Source organism: Pseudophryne corroboree, chromosome 3 (genome assembly GCF_028390025.1).
Source record: "Pseudophryne corroboree isolate aPseCor3 chromosome 3, aPseCor3.hap2, whole genome shotgun sequence".
Lineage (NCBI taxonomy): Eukaryota > Metazoa > Chordata > Amphibia > Anura > Myobatrachidae > Pseudophryne > Pseudophryne corroboree.
The window spans coordinates 555,549,231-555,563,313 of record NC_086446.1 but is presented as its reverse complement, the minus strand read 5'-3'; positions in this window follow the sequence as shown (position 1 = coordinate 555,563,313).

Below are 14,083 nucleotides of genomic sequence, written 5' to 3'. Positions count from 1 at the left end.
TAAGCGACCCTAGTGGCCGACACAAACACCTGGCCCATCTAGGAGTGGCACTGCAGTGTCACGCAGGATGGCCCTTCCAAAAAACACTCCCCAAACAGCACATGACGCAAAGAAAAAAAGAGGCGCAATGAGGTAGCTGTGTGAGTAAGCTAAGCGACCCTAGTGGCCGACACAAACACCTGGCCCATCTAGGAGTGGCACTGCAGTGTCACGCAGGATGACCCTTCCAAAAAACACCCCCCAAACAGCACATGACGCAAAGAAAAATGAAAGAAAAAAGAGGTGCAAGATGGAATTGTCTTTGGGCCCTCCCACCCACCCTTATGTTGTATAAACAGGACATGCACACTTTAACCAACCCATCATTTCAGTGACAGGATCTGCCACACGACTGTGACTGAAATGACGGGTTGGTTTGGACCCCCACCAAAAAAGAAGCAATTAATCTCTCCTTGCACAAACTGGCTCTACAGAGGCAAGATGTCCACCTCATCATCATCCTCCGATATATCACCGTGTAAATCCCCCTCCTCACAGATTATCAATTCGTCCCCACTGGAATCCACCATCTCAGCTCCCTGTGTACTTTGTGGAGGCAATTGCTGCTGGTCAATGTCTCCACGGAGGAATTGATTATAATTAATTTTAATGAACATCATCTTCTCCACATTTTCTGGATGTAACCTCGTACGCCGATTGCTGACAAGGTGAGCGGCGGCACTAAACACTCTTTCGGAATACACACTTGTGGGAGGGCAACTTAGGTAGAATAAAGCCAGTTTGTGCAAGGGCCTCCAAATTGCCTCTTTTTCCTGCCAGTATAAGTACGGACTGTCTGACGTGCCTACTTGGATGCGGTCACTCATATAATCCTCCACCATTCTTTCAATGGGGAGAGAATCATATGCAGTGACAGTAGACGACATGTCCGTAATCGTTGTCAGGTCCTTCAGTCCGGACCAGATGTCAGCATCAGCAGTCGCTCCAGACTGCCCTGCATCACCGCCAGCGGGTGGGCTCGGAATTCTGAGCCTTTTCCTCGCACCCCCAGTTGCGGGAGAATGTGAAGGAGGAGATGTTGACAGGTCGCGTTCCGCTTGACTTGACAATTTTGTCACCAGCAGTTCTTTGAACCCCAGCAGACTTGTGTCTGCCGGAAAGAGAGATCCAAGGTAGGTTTTAAATCTAGGATCGAGCACGGTGGCCAAAATGTAGTGCTCTGATTTCAACAGATTGACCACCCGTGAATCCTTGTTAAGCGAATTAAGGGCTCCATCCACAAGTCCCACATGCCTAGCGGAATCGCTCTGTGTTAGCTCCTCCTTCAATGTCTCCAGCTTCTTCTGCAAAAGCCTGATGAGGGGAATGACCTGACTCAGGCTGGCAGTGTCTGAACTGACTTCACGTGTGTCTAGTTCAAAAGGTTGCAGAACCTTGCACAACGTTGAAATCATTCTCCACTGCGCTTGAGACAGGTGCATTCCACCTCCTATATCGTGCTCAGTTGTATAGGCTTGAATGGCCTTTTGCTGCTCCTCCAACCTCTGAAGCATATAGAGGGTTGAATTCCACCTCGTTACCACTTCTTGCTTCAGATGATGGCAGGGCAGGTTCAGGCATTTTTGGTGGTGCTCCAGTCTTCTGTACGTGGTGCCTGTACGCCGAAAGTGTCCCGCAATTCTTCTGGCCACCGACAGCATCTCTTGCACGCCCCTCTCGTTTTTTAAATAATTCTGCACCACCAAATTCAAGGTATGTGCAAAACATGGGACGTGCTGGAATTTGCCCAGATTTAATGCACACACAATATTGCTGGCGTCGTCCGATGCCACAAAACCACAGGAGAGTCCAATTGGGGTAAGCCATTCTGCGATGATCTTCCTCAGTTGCCGTAAGAGGTTTTTAGCTGTGTGCGTATTCTGGAAAGCGGTGATACAAAGCGTAGCCTGCCTAGGAAAGAGTTGGCGTTTGCGAGATGCTGCTACTGGTGCCGCCGCTGCTGTTCTTGCGGCGGGAGTCCATACATCTACCCAGTGGGCTGTCACAGTCATATAGTCCTGAGCCTGCCCTGCTCCACTTGTCCACATGTCCGTGGTTAAGTGGACATTGGGTACAACTGCATTTTTTAGGACACTGGTGAGTCTTTTTCTGAGGTCTGTGTACATTTTCGGTATCGCCTGCCTAGAGAAATGGAACCTAGATGGTATTTGGTACCGGGGACACAGTACCTCCAACAAGTCTCTAGTTGGCTCTGCAGTAATGATGGATACCGGAACCACGTTTCTCACCGCCCAGGATGCCAAGGCCTCAGTTATCCGCTTTGCAGCAGGATGACTGCTGTGATATTTCATCTTCCTCGCAAAGGACTGTTGGACAGTCAATTGCTTGGTGGAAGTAGTAAAAGTGGTCTTAGGAGTACGACTTCCCCTCTGGGATGACCATCGACTCCCAGCAGCAACAACAGCAGCGCCAGCAGCAGTAGGCGTTACACGCAAGGATGCATCGGAGGAATCCCAGGCAGGAGAGGACTCGTCAGAATTGCCAGTGACATGGCCTGCAGGACTATTGGCATTCCTGGGGAAGGAGGAAATTGACACTGAGGGAGTTGGTGTGGTGGTTTGCGTGAGCTTGGTTACAAGAGGAAGGGATTTACTGGTCAGTGGACTGCTTCCGCTGTCGCCCAAAGTTTTTGAACTTGTCACTGACTTATGATGAATGTGCTGCAGGTGACGTATAAGGGAGGATGTTCCGAGGTGGTTAACGTCCTTACCCCTACTTATTACAGCTTGACAAAGGCAACACACGGCTTGACAAATGTTGTCCGCATTTCTGTTGAAATACTTCCACACCGAAGAGCTGATTTTTTTGGTATTTTCACCAGGCATGTCAATGGTCCTATTCCTCCCACGGACAACAGGTGTCTCCCCGGGTGCCTGACTTAAACAAACCACCTCACCATCAGAATCCTCCTGGTCAATTTCCTCCCCAGCGCCAGCAACACCCATATCCTCCTCATCCTGGTGTACTTCAACACTGACATCTTCAATCTGACTATCAGGAACTGGACTGCGGGTGCTCCTTCCAGCACTTGCAGGGGGCGTGCAAATGGTGGAAGGCGCATGCTCTTCACGTCCAGTGTTGGGAAGGTCAGGCATCGCAAACGACACAATTGGACTCTCCTTGTGGATTTGTGATTTCGAAGAACGCACAGTTCTTTGCTGTGCTTTTGCCAGCTTGAGTCTTTTCATTTTTCTAGCGAGAGGCTGATTGCTTCCATCCTCATGTGAAGCTGAACCACTAGCCATGAACATAGGCCAGGGCCTCAGCCGTTCCTTGCCACTCCGTGTGGTAAATGGCATATTGGCAAGTTTACGCTTCTCCTCTGACAATTTTATTTTAGATTTTTGAGTCCTTTTTTTACTGATATTTGGTGTTTTGGATTTTACATGCTCTGTACTATGACATTGGGCATCGGCCTTGGCAGACGACGTTGCTGGCATTTCATCATCTCGGCCATGACTAGTGGCAGCAGCTTCAGCACGAGGTGGAAGTCGATCTTGATCTTTCCCTATTTTTGGAACCTCAACATTTTTGTTCTCCATATTTTAATAGGCACAACTAAAAGGCACCTCAGGTAAACAATGGAGATGGATGGATACTAGTATACTTATGGATGGACGAGCGACTGCCGACACAGAGGTAGCTACAGCCGTGGACTACCGTACTGCGTCTGCTGCTAATATAGACTGGATGATAATGATATAAAATATATATATATATATCACTACTGCAGCCGGACAGGTATATATTATATAATGACGGACCTGATGGACACTGTCAGCACTGCAGACTCCTAAAGTAAGCTACTAGTATCAAGAAGATAGAAAAAAAAAACACCACAGGTAGGTGGTATACAATTATGGATGGACGAGCTACTGCCGACACAGAGGTAGCTACAGCCGTGGACTACCGTACTGCGTCTGCTGCTAATATAGACTGGATGATAATGATATAAAAAATATATATATATATCACTACTGCAGCCGGACAGGTATATATTATATAATGACGGACCTGCTGGACACTGTCAGCTCAGCACTGCAGACTCCTAAAGTAAGCTACTAGTATCAAGAAGATAGAAAAAAAAAAAACACCACGGGTAGGTGGTATACAATTATGGATGGACGAGCGACTGCCGACACAGAGGTAGCTACAGCCGTGGACTACCATACTGCGTAGGCTGCTAATATAGACTGGATGATAATGAGATATAAAATATATATATATCACTACTGCAGCCGGACAGGTATATATTATATAATGACGGACCTGCTGGACACTGTCATCTCAGCACTGCAGACTCCTAAAGTAAGCTACTAGTAGTATCAAGAAGATAGAAAAAAAAAAACACCACGGGTAGGTGGTATACAATTATGGATGGACGAGCGACTGCCGACACAGAGGTAGCTACAGCCGTGGACTACCGTACTGCGTCTGCTGCTAATATAGACTGGATGATAATGATATAAAAAATATATATATATCACTACTGCAGCCGGACAGGTATATATTATATAATGACGGACCTGCTGGACACTGTCAGCTCAGCACTGCAGACTCCTAAAGTAAGCTACTAGTATCAAGAAGATAGAAAAAAAAAAAACACCACGGGTAGGTGGTGTCACGATCCGGGTATCTGGACGCCATTTCTTACCTATCAGATGCCTCCTAAGGCTGGCTCAGCGCTCCAGGACCGGATCCCATCTGTTATCCTGATGTGCACATTCCCGCATCCTCTCCTGTCTCTCTGGACGCAGTCACAGTAACGCCTTATACATCTGGCATGGCGTCTCCCGCGGCCTCCGCCGCCGTCCCTGAGCTTCTGCATTCAGAGTGGCGATTACGTCAGCCGCGGCCTCCGCTGTGTCCGCGTGGTCGGATGTGCATCTGTCAGCCTGGCGTCTCCTGTCTCCGGTGGCCGGCGCCGCCATTACTGTTTTCCAGACCACATGGATTACAATCCAAACTTCCCTCCAAGTGTCTGCATGGGCGCAGCCATCTTGGATTCTGTCAGCTGATCATTCCTACCAATCCGTTGTCAGTATTATTAATTTGCATAATTGCCTAGCCAACGCCTTCCTTGCTGCAGGTATAAATAGGTTGTGCCTGAGCAAGGAAGGCATCAGTGCTTTGGTTGTCAAACCTAGTTCCAATTTGTCTCTCTTCTGTGAATGTCTTCCAGGTTCCAGCTCCTGTCTCCAGACTTCTGCTATAGAGACCCGCACCAGCATTCCATATGCGGTGTAGCCTGACTCTCCGATCCATACTGGACTCACCTGTTTCCAGCTATAACATCACCTGCTTCCAGCTCAGCTTCCAGCAGTGTACAGCTTCTCTTAATGGGCCGGTGTCCTTTCTGCAGTTTACCACTCTCCACCGGTATTATTATTTCTCCGCTCTCAAATTCTACATTTCATCTACATTGCATCGCTCTCAAGCTTTATTTATTATTTAACTGGTTCCAGCCAGTATCCACTCCGTGCCAACACCTGTCTGGTTCTAACCAGTACCCACAGCAGCATTTTATCTACAGCAGTCCAGCTTTCCCTGGAACACCAACTGGTACGACCCTGGGCTTTCCTCATTGCTACAGTTGAGCCTGGTAAGGACTTTCCAACTTGCAGATAATAAGAACTGTCTCATACCACCAGAGCTCTGTGGCCCCTGCCACCCTGTAGTACCCAGGAACTGTATTATTATTTCTCTGCTGACTTTTATGTTACCTTTTACTGCTACTGTGATGCATGGAGTTTGTCATAAATAAATATCATTGACTTTTACTCAAGTTGTCGTTGTCACGCCTTCGGGCGGTTTCTCTTCATGTTACTTACATGTCCAGGGGTCTGATACAACCTCCCAGGTTCCGGTATATCTCAGCCCCTACAACTGAGGCTGCCTTCCGTCAGCTCAGGCCCTCAGTTGTGACAGGTGGTATACAATTATGGATGGACGAGCGACTGCCGACACAGAGGTAGCTACAGCCGTGGACTACCGTACTGCGTCTGCTGCTAATATAGACTGGATGATAATGAGATATAAAATATATATATATATCACTACTGCAGCCGGACAGGTATATATTATATAATGATGGACCTGCTGGACACTGTCAGCTCAGCACTGCAGACTCCTAAAGTAAGCTACTAGTATCAAGAAGATAAAAAAAAAAAAACACCACGGGTAGGTGGTATACAATTATGGATGGACGAGCGACTGCCGACACAGAGGTAGCTACAGCCGTGGACTACCGTACTGCGTCTGCTGCTAATATAGACTGGATGATAATGATATAAAAAATATATATATATCACTACTGCAGCCGGACAGGTATATATTATATAATGACGGACCTGCTGGACACTGTCAGCTCAGCACTGCAGACTCCTAAAGTAAGCTACTAGTATCAAGAAGATAGAGAAAAAAAACACCACGGGTAGGTGGTATACAATTATGGATGGACGAGCGACTGCCGACACAGAGGTAGCTACAGCTGTGGACTACCGTACTGCGTCTGCTGCAGTGCTAATATAGACTGGATGATAATGATATAAAAAATATATATATATCACTACTGCAGCCGGACAGGTATATATTATATAATGACGGACCTGCTGGACACTGTCAGCAGAATGCGTTTATAGAATAAAAACACCACACGACGAGTGTTTAACTTTTTCAGGCAGACAATCACAATATATTGGTGGTCAGTGGTCACTGGTCAGTCACACTGGCAGTGGCACTCTGGCAGCAAAAGTGTGCACTGTTAAAATATGTACTCCTGCTATAACTGCTCCCCAGTCTCCCCCACAATTAAGCTGTGTGAGCAGTGAGCACTCAGCACAGTCAGATATACAGTATTACATAGATGATGCAGCACACTGAGGCTGAGCACAGATATGGTATGTGACTGTGTCACACTGTGTATCGTTTTTTTTCAGGCAGAGAACGGATTAATTAAACTGGTGGTCACTGGTCACACTATCAGCAAGTAGTACTCCTAATATGCTCCCCAAAATTAGTAAATCAAGTGTCTCTACTACTCTCTAGTCCAGGCCTGGCCAACCTGTGGCTCTCCAGATGTAGTGAAACTACACATCCCAGCATGCACTGCCACAGTTTTAGCATTCCCTAATAGCAAAACTGTGGCAAGGCATGATGGGACTTGTAGTTTTACAACAGCTGGAGAGCCACAGGTTGGCCAGGCCTGCTCTAGTCTACTCTAAACGTAGAGGACGCCAGCCACGTCCTCTCCCTATCAATCTCAATGCACGTGTGAAAATGGCGGCGACGCGCGGCTCCTTATATAGAATCCGAGTCTCGCGATAGAATCCGAGCCTCGCGAGAATCCGACAGCGGGATGATGACGTTCGGGCGCGCTCGGGTTAACCGAGCAAGGCGGGAAGATCCGAGTCTGCCTCGGACCCGTGTAAAAAGCGTGAAGTTCGGGGGGGTTCGGTTTCCGAGAAACCGAACCCGCTCATCACTACAAATAACTGCACAAAACTTCCCCGGTTTGATAGCTACATGAAATTTTATGTGCTCACATTAATCTCCATTTTTAAAATAAAATATGTATTCAACCCTGATTGCAATGTGATGTGTGATTGGTTAGATACCTCATTACTCGAAAACCATAAGTCCTAGTGATTTCCAATTTGCACCTAACCTGCATATAGACTTGACATATTTTTCTACAATTTTAGAAGAGTCTAGCTGTTGTAGAAATATACATTTTATATAAAAAACAGACAGCATATGATTTTGTCTACAGTTCAGTCTCTGTTTGATATCTGTTTATTCCTGCATACTCCTGATGTGTTCAGTGCCAACTTCTCAGGCCCAAGTGATTAACATCTGGCCATAATCCATAAATTCAATCTGTATGGTCATATAGAGTTACCCTAAGAAAATGTATACACACAATACAATATATAATCATGTTTATTTAGATGGACAGTTCTACTATTAACATTTTATATGATCTTCATGTTGACAATATTATAGACTGTATTTATGTATTATATCGTTTGTGGACAATTAAATATACTTTATATATGAACTTACAGGCGTGTCAAAATGAGTTACTTATTACTGATTTTGAAAGTATAATTTAATACAGAATAACAGCAAATGTTGAACAAACAACGAGACAAATGTTTCTAATCTCATTTTCTTACTATATTTTACTATTCTTATACATCTGTATACTACGTATCTGTATATACTGTATACTACGTTTTTATGCATATTTCACTGGTTATGTCTAATAATGTAATAAAAGTTACATTTTAATAATTCCCCTTTTCTGTGCGCCAATGTAAAATGTTTTACATTACATAGAGCATTCCAGCAACTACTATGCAGCATAGAAAGAATCCCAGTCACTGTGCAAGCCAGTAGCAGGAAGGATAGGCCTAATCTATGCAGCACATTATTGAGGCCACTACTGTCATAATCCACCATTGGGGAGGGATATCAGGATCAGCCGCTGTCCATGTCCGTTTCCTTAGTCAGATACCCATTTTCAGCTGTTTAGAATCATTGGTGTAATTTTTTTGGTGATAACATTTTTTAAGCTATACAGCACCTTAAATGATCCTCAGGCTTAACTAATTGCTTGTTCTCTCACACCAGTTTTTCAGTGTGGCAAATCACTTATCCAGCCTTCCTTCCCCGCATGCCAGGCCCTACCCCCCACCCCCCACCCACGGAGGTGCAAAAGTATCGCACAGCGGTGATACTTTCACACCTGCCGAGTAGCTCCCTGCAGTCTAACTGCTAAGGCAGGTGTCCACCGGCCTTGTATTTGGTTGCAGCGGCTGCACCTGATATCACGCAGCTGCCGCGACCCGCCCCAGCAATGGTCCGGACATGCCTTCCCTTAAACTGAGCGTTGACACCCACAAAATGCAGCATTGATGCCCTGTTTCTGCCCCCCTCCAGGTCTTAAACTGTGTTCTGCAGATAATGCAGTTTAGGACCTTGCACATGCATATATCGATGTATGCGCATGTGCAGATGAGCAAAAATCGATACCTAGCGATTTTTGTACATCAGCGACGGGGTCTGAATTATACCCTATGGGCCCAATTCAGATTTGTTCACTCGCTAGCATTTTTCTCTGCGCAGTGATCAGGTAACTACTGCACATGCGTATGCACCGCAATGTGCAGGCGCATTGTATGGGTACAAAGCGGATCGTTGCTGTGCACTGTGTCAAAGTCGGAAAAATATCATGCTACACGTTGCCATATATTCACCCCATGCGCTTGCCCGCTGCACATGCACATTCTCTCCAGTGCGTGCGCATATTCGCAGTTGCGTGATGGCGCCTCCTCGGCCATGCGCTCAAGCGCGTGGTATGTGCATTTACGGTAGAGTTTGTGTGCGTCTAGCGGGCGACTCAATCGTTACATAGTAAATCCAAATAGTATGTTTTATAGGTAATGTTCCCCTTAATAATAACTGTAAGTTTGTTTAGTGTAACTGGTCGCTGGACAGAGGAATTCCTCTTTGCATGATGCGAAGGGACAGACAGGGTTTGAGCAGTGGTGTTTGGTACCTAACTAAAGAACATTTTATTAGAAACAATCCGGTGCTGGTTAGGTAAAGATTAATCGCTCCTGCGTATAGTTATGTCTATTAGTAGTTTCTGGACATTTACTATATTTGCGGTTCATTATCCATGCGGCGGGAATCCTGAGATTCCCTCCCACCTGAGCAGTTCGATATAGTCACAGCCCACCTGTTCAAACTAACCTATTACCTTTTGTTATAATGCGGGGAGACATTCCTGTGTCCAATGAACAATGAGATTATAGGTCCCTTTGTAGTGTACTGTACGCAGTGTATATAAGAACAGCCAGCCTGGCCAGCTCAGTCTCTCTCTCCACAACGGTTTTCATCATTGACTAACTAGAGAGCTGGTACCAGGACGGCGCAGCGATCATTCCCAGTGTGTAAGTTCTTCTCTGTAACCAACTTGTTCTCTGTTTGTATTTTGCCACGTTCTCTCTTTTACTCTTTCTCATTGTATGATATTGTTTGCAATTGTGACGCTATTGTATATTTATGTGTTGTTATTCTGCTTAGATATTGATGTTAGTCTGTAGTGTATGAACTGTTAACTGTTTTCCCCTTTTTACATAGCTAAATATTGTTAGTAAAGGTTTTGGAGCCTTAGCAAGGTATTGTGTGTTTATTACATTACTGAGGGTATTCGGAGCGTCTCAATCGCTCAAGCAGCTTTTGTATTAACAAGGTTAAGCAGCGTTATATCGCTACAGTATTTCAGTAGTAAGATTTACAGTACAAACTCAATCTTTCAGTGTGTTGCATACAAGGTTTACTGAGTGTCATCCCGTGAGCGTCTGCGCCGCTCGTGTTCCCCTCGTGGTCACGAGCATCCGCTACGCTGGTAGCGTAGCATTACGGTAGTCGGCCGCCTATAGCGTGCTCGACACCAAGCGTTAAGCTGTGAGCGAGCGTGCCGCATGTGCGTCTCGACCACGGATAAGCGTCTGCTACACTAAGTGCGTACCCTTACGGTACCCCATACGCCAATTGCGTACTGAGTCTCTTACCCACATATAGTGAATGTTATAAGATAAATATTTAGCTTTATCAATCGGCGGCTCGTCCGTCCTCCACATATCCGCACTAGCGAACACAGACTTTATCTGTCAGCAAGGGCAGGAAGGCAGTATCCCTTCGTATCCGTATTGGTGGTGAGGGATACAGTAGTGCTGACTAGATAAGCGTCTGCATCGCTACGCTGTAGGAGTGCTGGTGGAATCCGGAACCGGAAGGTAAGAACAAAACGCTATTGTCTTTTAAAACTGTTTATCTCTGTTTTGCGTACGCAACACATGCACACACCTGCATTTCTTTTATTTGTGTATTTTCACATCTCACCTTCCTGCTTGCCATTTATAATTGATAACGTGCTGAGAAAGATTTGTTGCTATTGGTAGTTAAAAGTAATATTAATACGTTAAGGAGTAAATTGTAAAACACGCACACGGCTTTACCTAAAGATACAAGGAAAGATCTGTGTGGTGCTCGGTAGATGATTACAGTCAAAGATCATCTACATTGATATAAACGTGTTAGTTGTATTTCTGTGGATATACCTGGCTTGCGTACACGTGTCTCTAACAAAGGGCTGGACTAGCGTACGCGACGCAAGGGCCGACGCACGGAGCGTATATTACGCAACGGAGCGTCTGGGTACGCCCACATAATACAAATCACATGATAGTATTGTTTTAGCAGGCGATACGGAGGCAACGCGATAATAGCGCAAAACAATCTCAGTGTCCAAAATTTTAAGCTAATAGATCCTTCTCTAGTTGCAACTCCTCTGGATTAGCCTGCGATACTGAATGAAAGGGATTTCTGCGCAGAAACGAAAGTAAAGAGTATATGAGGTGAAAGTGTGTGTATACATATATATATACGTTTTAAATTTTTGGGTGGAACCACAGGAAATCATCGAGTTCTCGTGAGATACATACGTGTAAGTGACAGCACGGTGGCTTCGGAGGCATCCCTTGTTAAACATATTAAAAGAAGAGCATTAGAGTATAGCAGACCAGGAGGTCTACTGTAGCACAGACCAGGAGGTCACGGACCAGGAGGTCCAGGTACAGCAGACTAGGAAGTCCGCTATAGATAAAGAGTAAAGAAGCACAACACCAGAAAGGGTTGGTGCAGTACCCATATAGGCCATTAAGCTCTGGCTGAAGGAATTTGCAGCCACAATTTTCGATTCCACTGGTCGTTCCGCACATAAGATTAGTTGCTTATGTGCAGAACGATTGTACCGCATGTAATTGTGTGCATTAGTTAGTAACTTGACCCAGTACCATTTGCGTACGCTAGAGGGGTCATAAACGCTATTTGTACATTCTAACGTGATTTGTGTAATTTTTTTTATTTTAAGGGAGGTTCGCTGGTCACTCAGGAATTCTCTAACAACCAATAGTAACTGGGAAGGGTTAAGTGCTCTTCGGATCACACCCACATGTTCCAGTAAATAGAGGTTCAGGTTGCAGGGGCCCTAGGTTGAGTACGCCAGCGCTAAGGCAGTGTGTGGGCGTATTGGTCGACGTGGGCAAGTGAGTGGAGGTACTCTGTAATCTTCCGCCGCCGGCCTACCCCGGACATCTTGGTTTTTGTAAGGGTTCGCTGAAGACCCTGATTTGAAGGTCAGAGGTAGTGAAAGCAACACCTGCAAAGATGGGGGCCAGTTGTTCAGGTAGGGGGCAATCGACCTCGGTTCAGGTTGACTTAGTAAACCAACCAATCGGGTCGGCAAGGTATATCATGTGTGAGAAATACGGTTCACACACAGAGGTTTTGTGCGATGAATGGGAAAGAATGACTGTGCATGACAGGGAAAAGTTCCCACGGGTAGGCAGTTTTAGCCCCGAGGTGTTACAAAATCTAAGGAGAAGGATATGTCTCATTAAATCTGCAAAGAGACGGATCAAACATTATGATTATTTACAGTTGTGGCAGCAGGAAGGTGAAATACAAAGAGGATTGGCTCAAGCGGCTGGATCTAACCCTATCAGGAAACTGATAGCCACCGCGCCACCACCACCATACATAACGGGAGAGAAAGTGGTTACAGAGAATGACACACTGGTGTATGATAAACATGCACTTAGTAACTGTATAAATGTTAAGAATAATGTAACTAAGATTGTTGATGCTAATACTAACCCGTGCAAGCTGTAACCTGTTTTAAACTTTCCCCAGGATTGTGACCAAGAGGATGAGCCCACAACAATATCGGCACTCTCTCTAGCAGCCACCATAGCAGAAACAACAGTGGGCACGGCCCAACCAGTAAGAGCAGTATCAAAGGCCCCTAGTGAAGGGACAGGTGAGGTCGTATCAACTGGTAAGTACGGCACTGTGCAATATGCAGAAACCATTACACCACATGTTGTAGAATCTACTCAGAATGATGTTATTGAACTCAATCCCGTTAGGGTAATTGCAGTACCAAATGGGAAAACTGACACTTCAGGAGTCACTCCTGTCAGACACATTGCCATGCACTGCCCCTTTTCCCAAACGGAATTAAGATACATGGTGTCTGAATTCCCTGATCCTAGGAAAGATCTAGTTGCAAGCCAGAAGTACATTAGAAAGCTAGGAAATACTGTGGAGCCCAATAACAAAGACTGGCGGATATTGCTGAGGGCATGTTTACCCTCCAATGTCGACTCAGCGAGATTTATAGCTGACTGTAAATTAGACGAAGAGGTACCCCTTACGGATGTGTACAACCAAGATAATGTAAAGAGAATAAATTTACAGTTAGGAGAGCATTTCCCAGCTGTTGCCAAATGGAACAAAATATTCTCCATCAAACAAAAAGAGGGAGAAACAGCTGCTGATTATTTTCATCGGGCACTGCAGGAAATGGCTAAGTATACAGGGATAGAAGACATTAAAACAAATGTGAATCATAGAGAAGTAGCAGTATCTGTGTTAATGGATGGTTTAAAGGAAGTATTGAGGACGAGGGTACAGACCACCCAACCATGTTGGAGAGGTTTGTCAGTGGCTACTTTGAGAGAGGCCGCTATTGATCATGATCGAAACATCACCAGTCACAGGGAGTCGCAGAGTGATAAGTTAATGGCCGTAAGTATACAGGCCCTGACCACAAGGCCACCTCAGTATAAGTCTCCGACCCCTGTGGGTAAGTCAAATGTGGTAACTTGTTATTACTGTCATAAAGAGGGACATTTTGCACGTGACTGTAGATCGAAAAATGCACAAAAATCATATCAACCCCCTAGACAACGACATTATACACGAAATTGGGATCAAGGACCGCAGAGACGGAGTTATGAGCCACACGCAGGGGAAACAAAAAGGTATCCCCCAAGAAGAGACTGGAAAGTCTCTGATAGTTCCCATTTACCCCCTTCACAGGTAATAGCTGCCAGCGCAATGCAGGGAGGCCACCACATACAATAGGGGTGGGGCCACACCTGTAGTC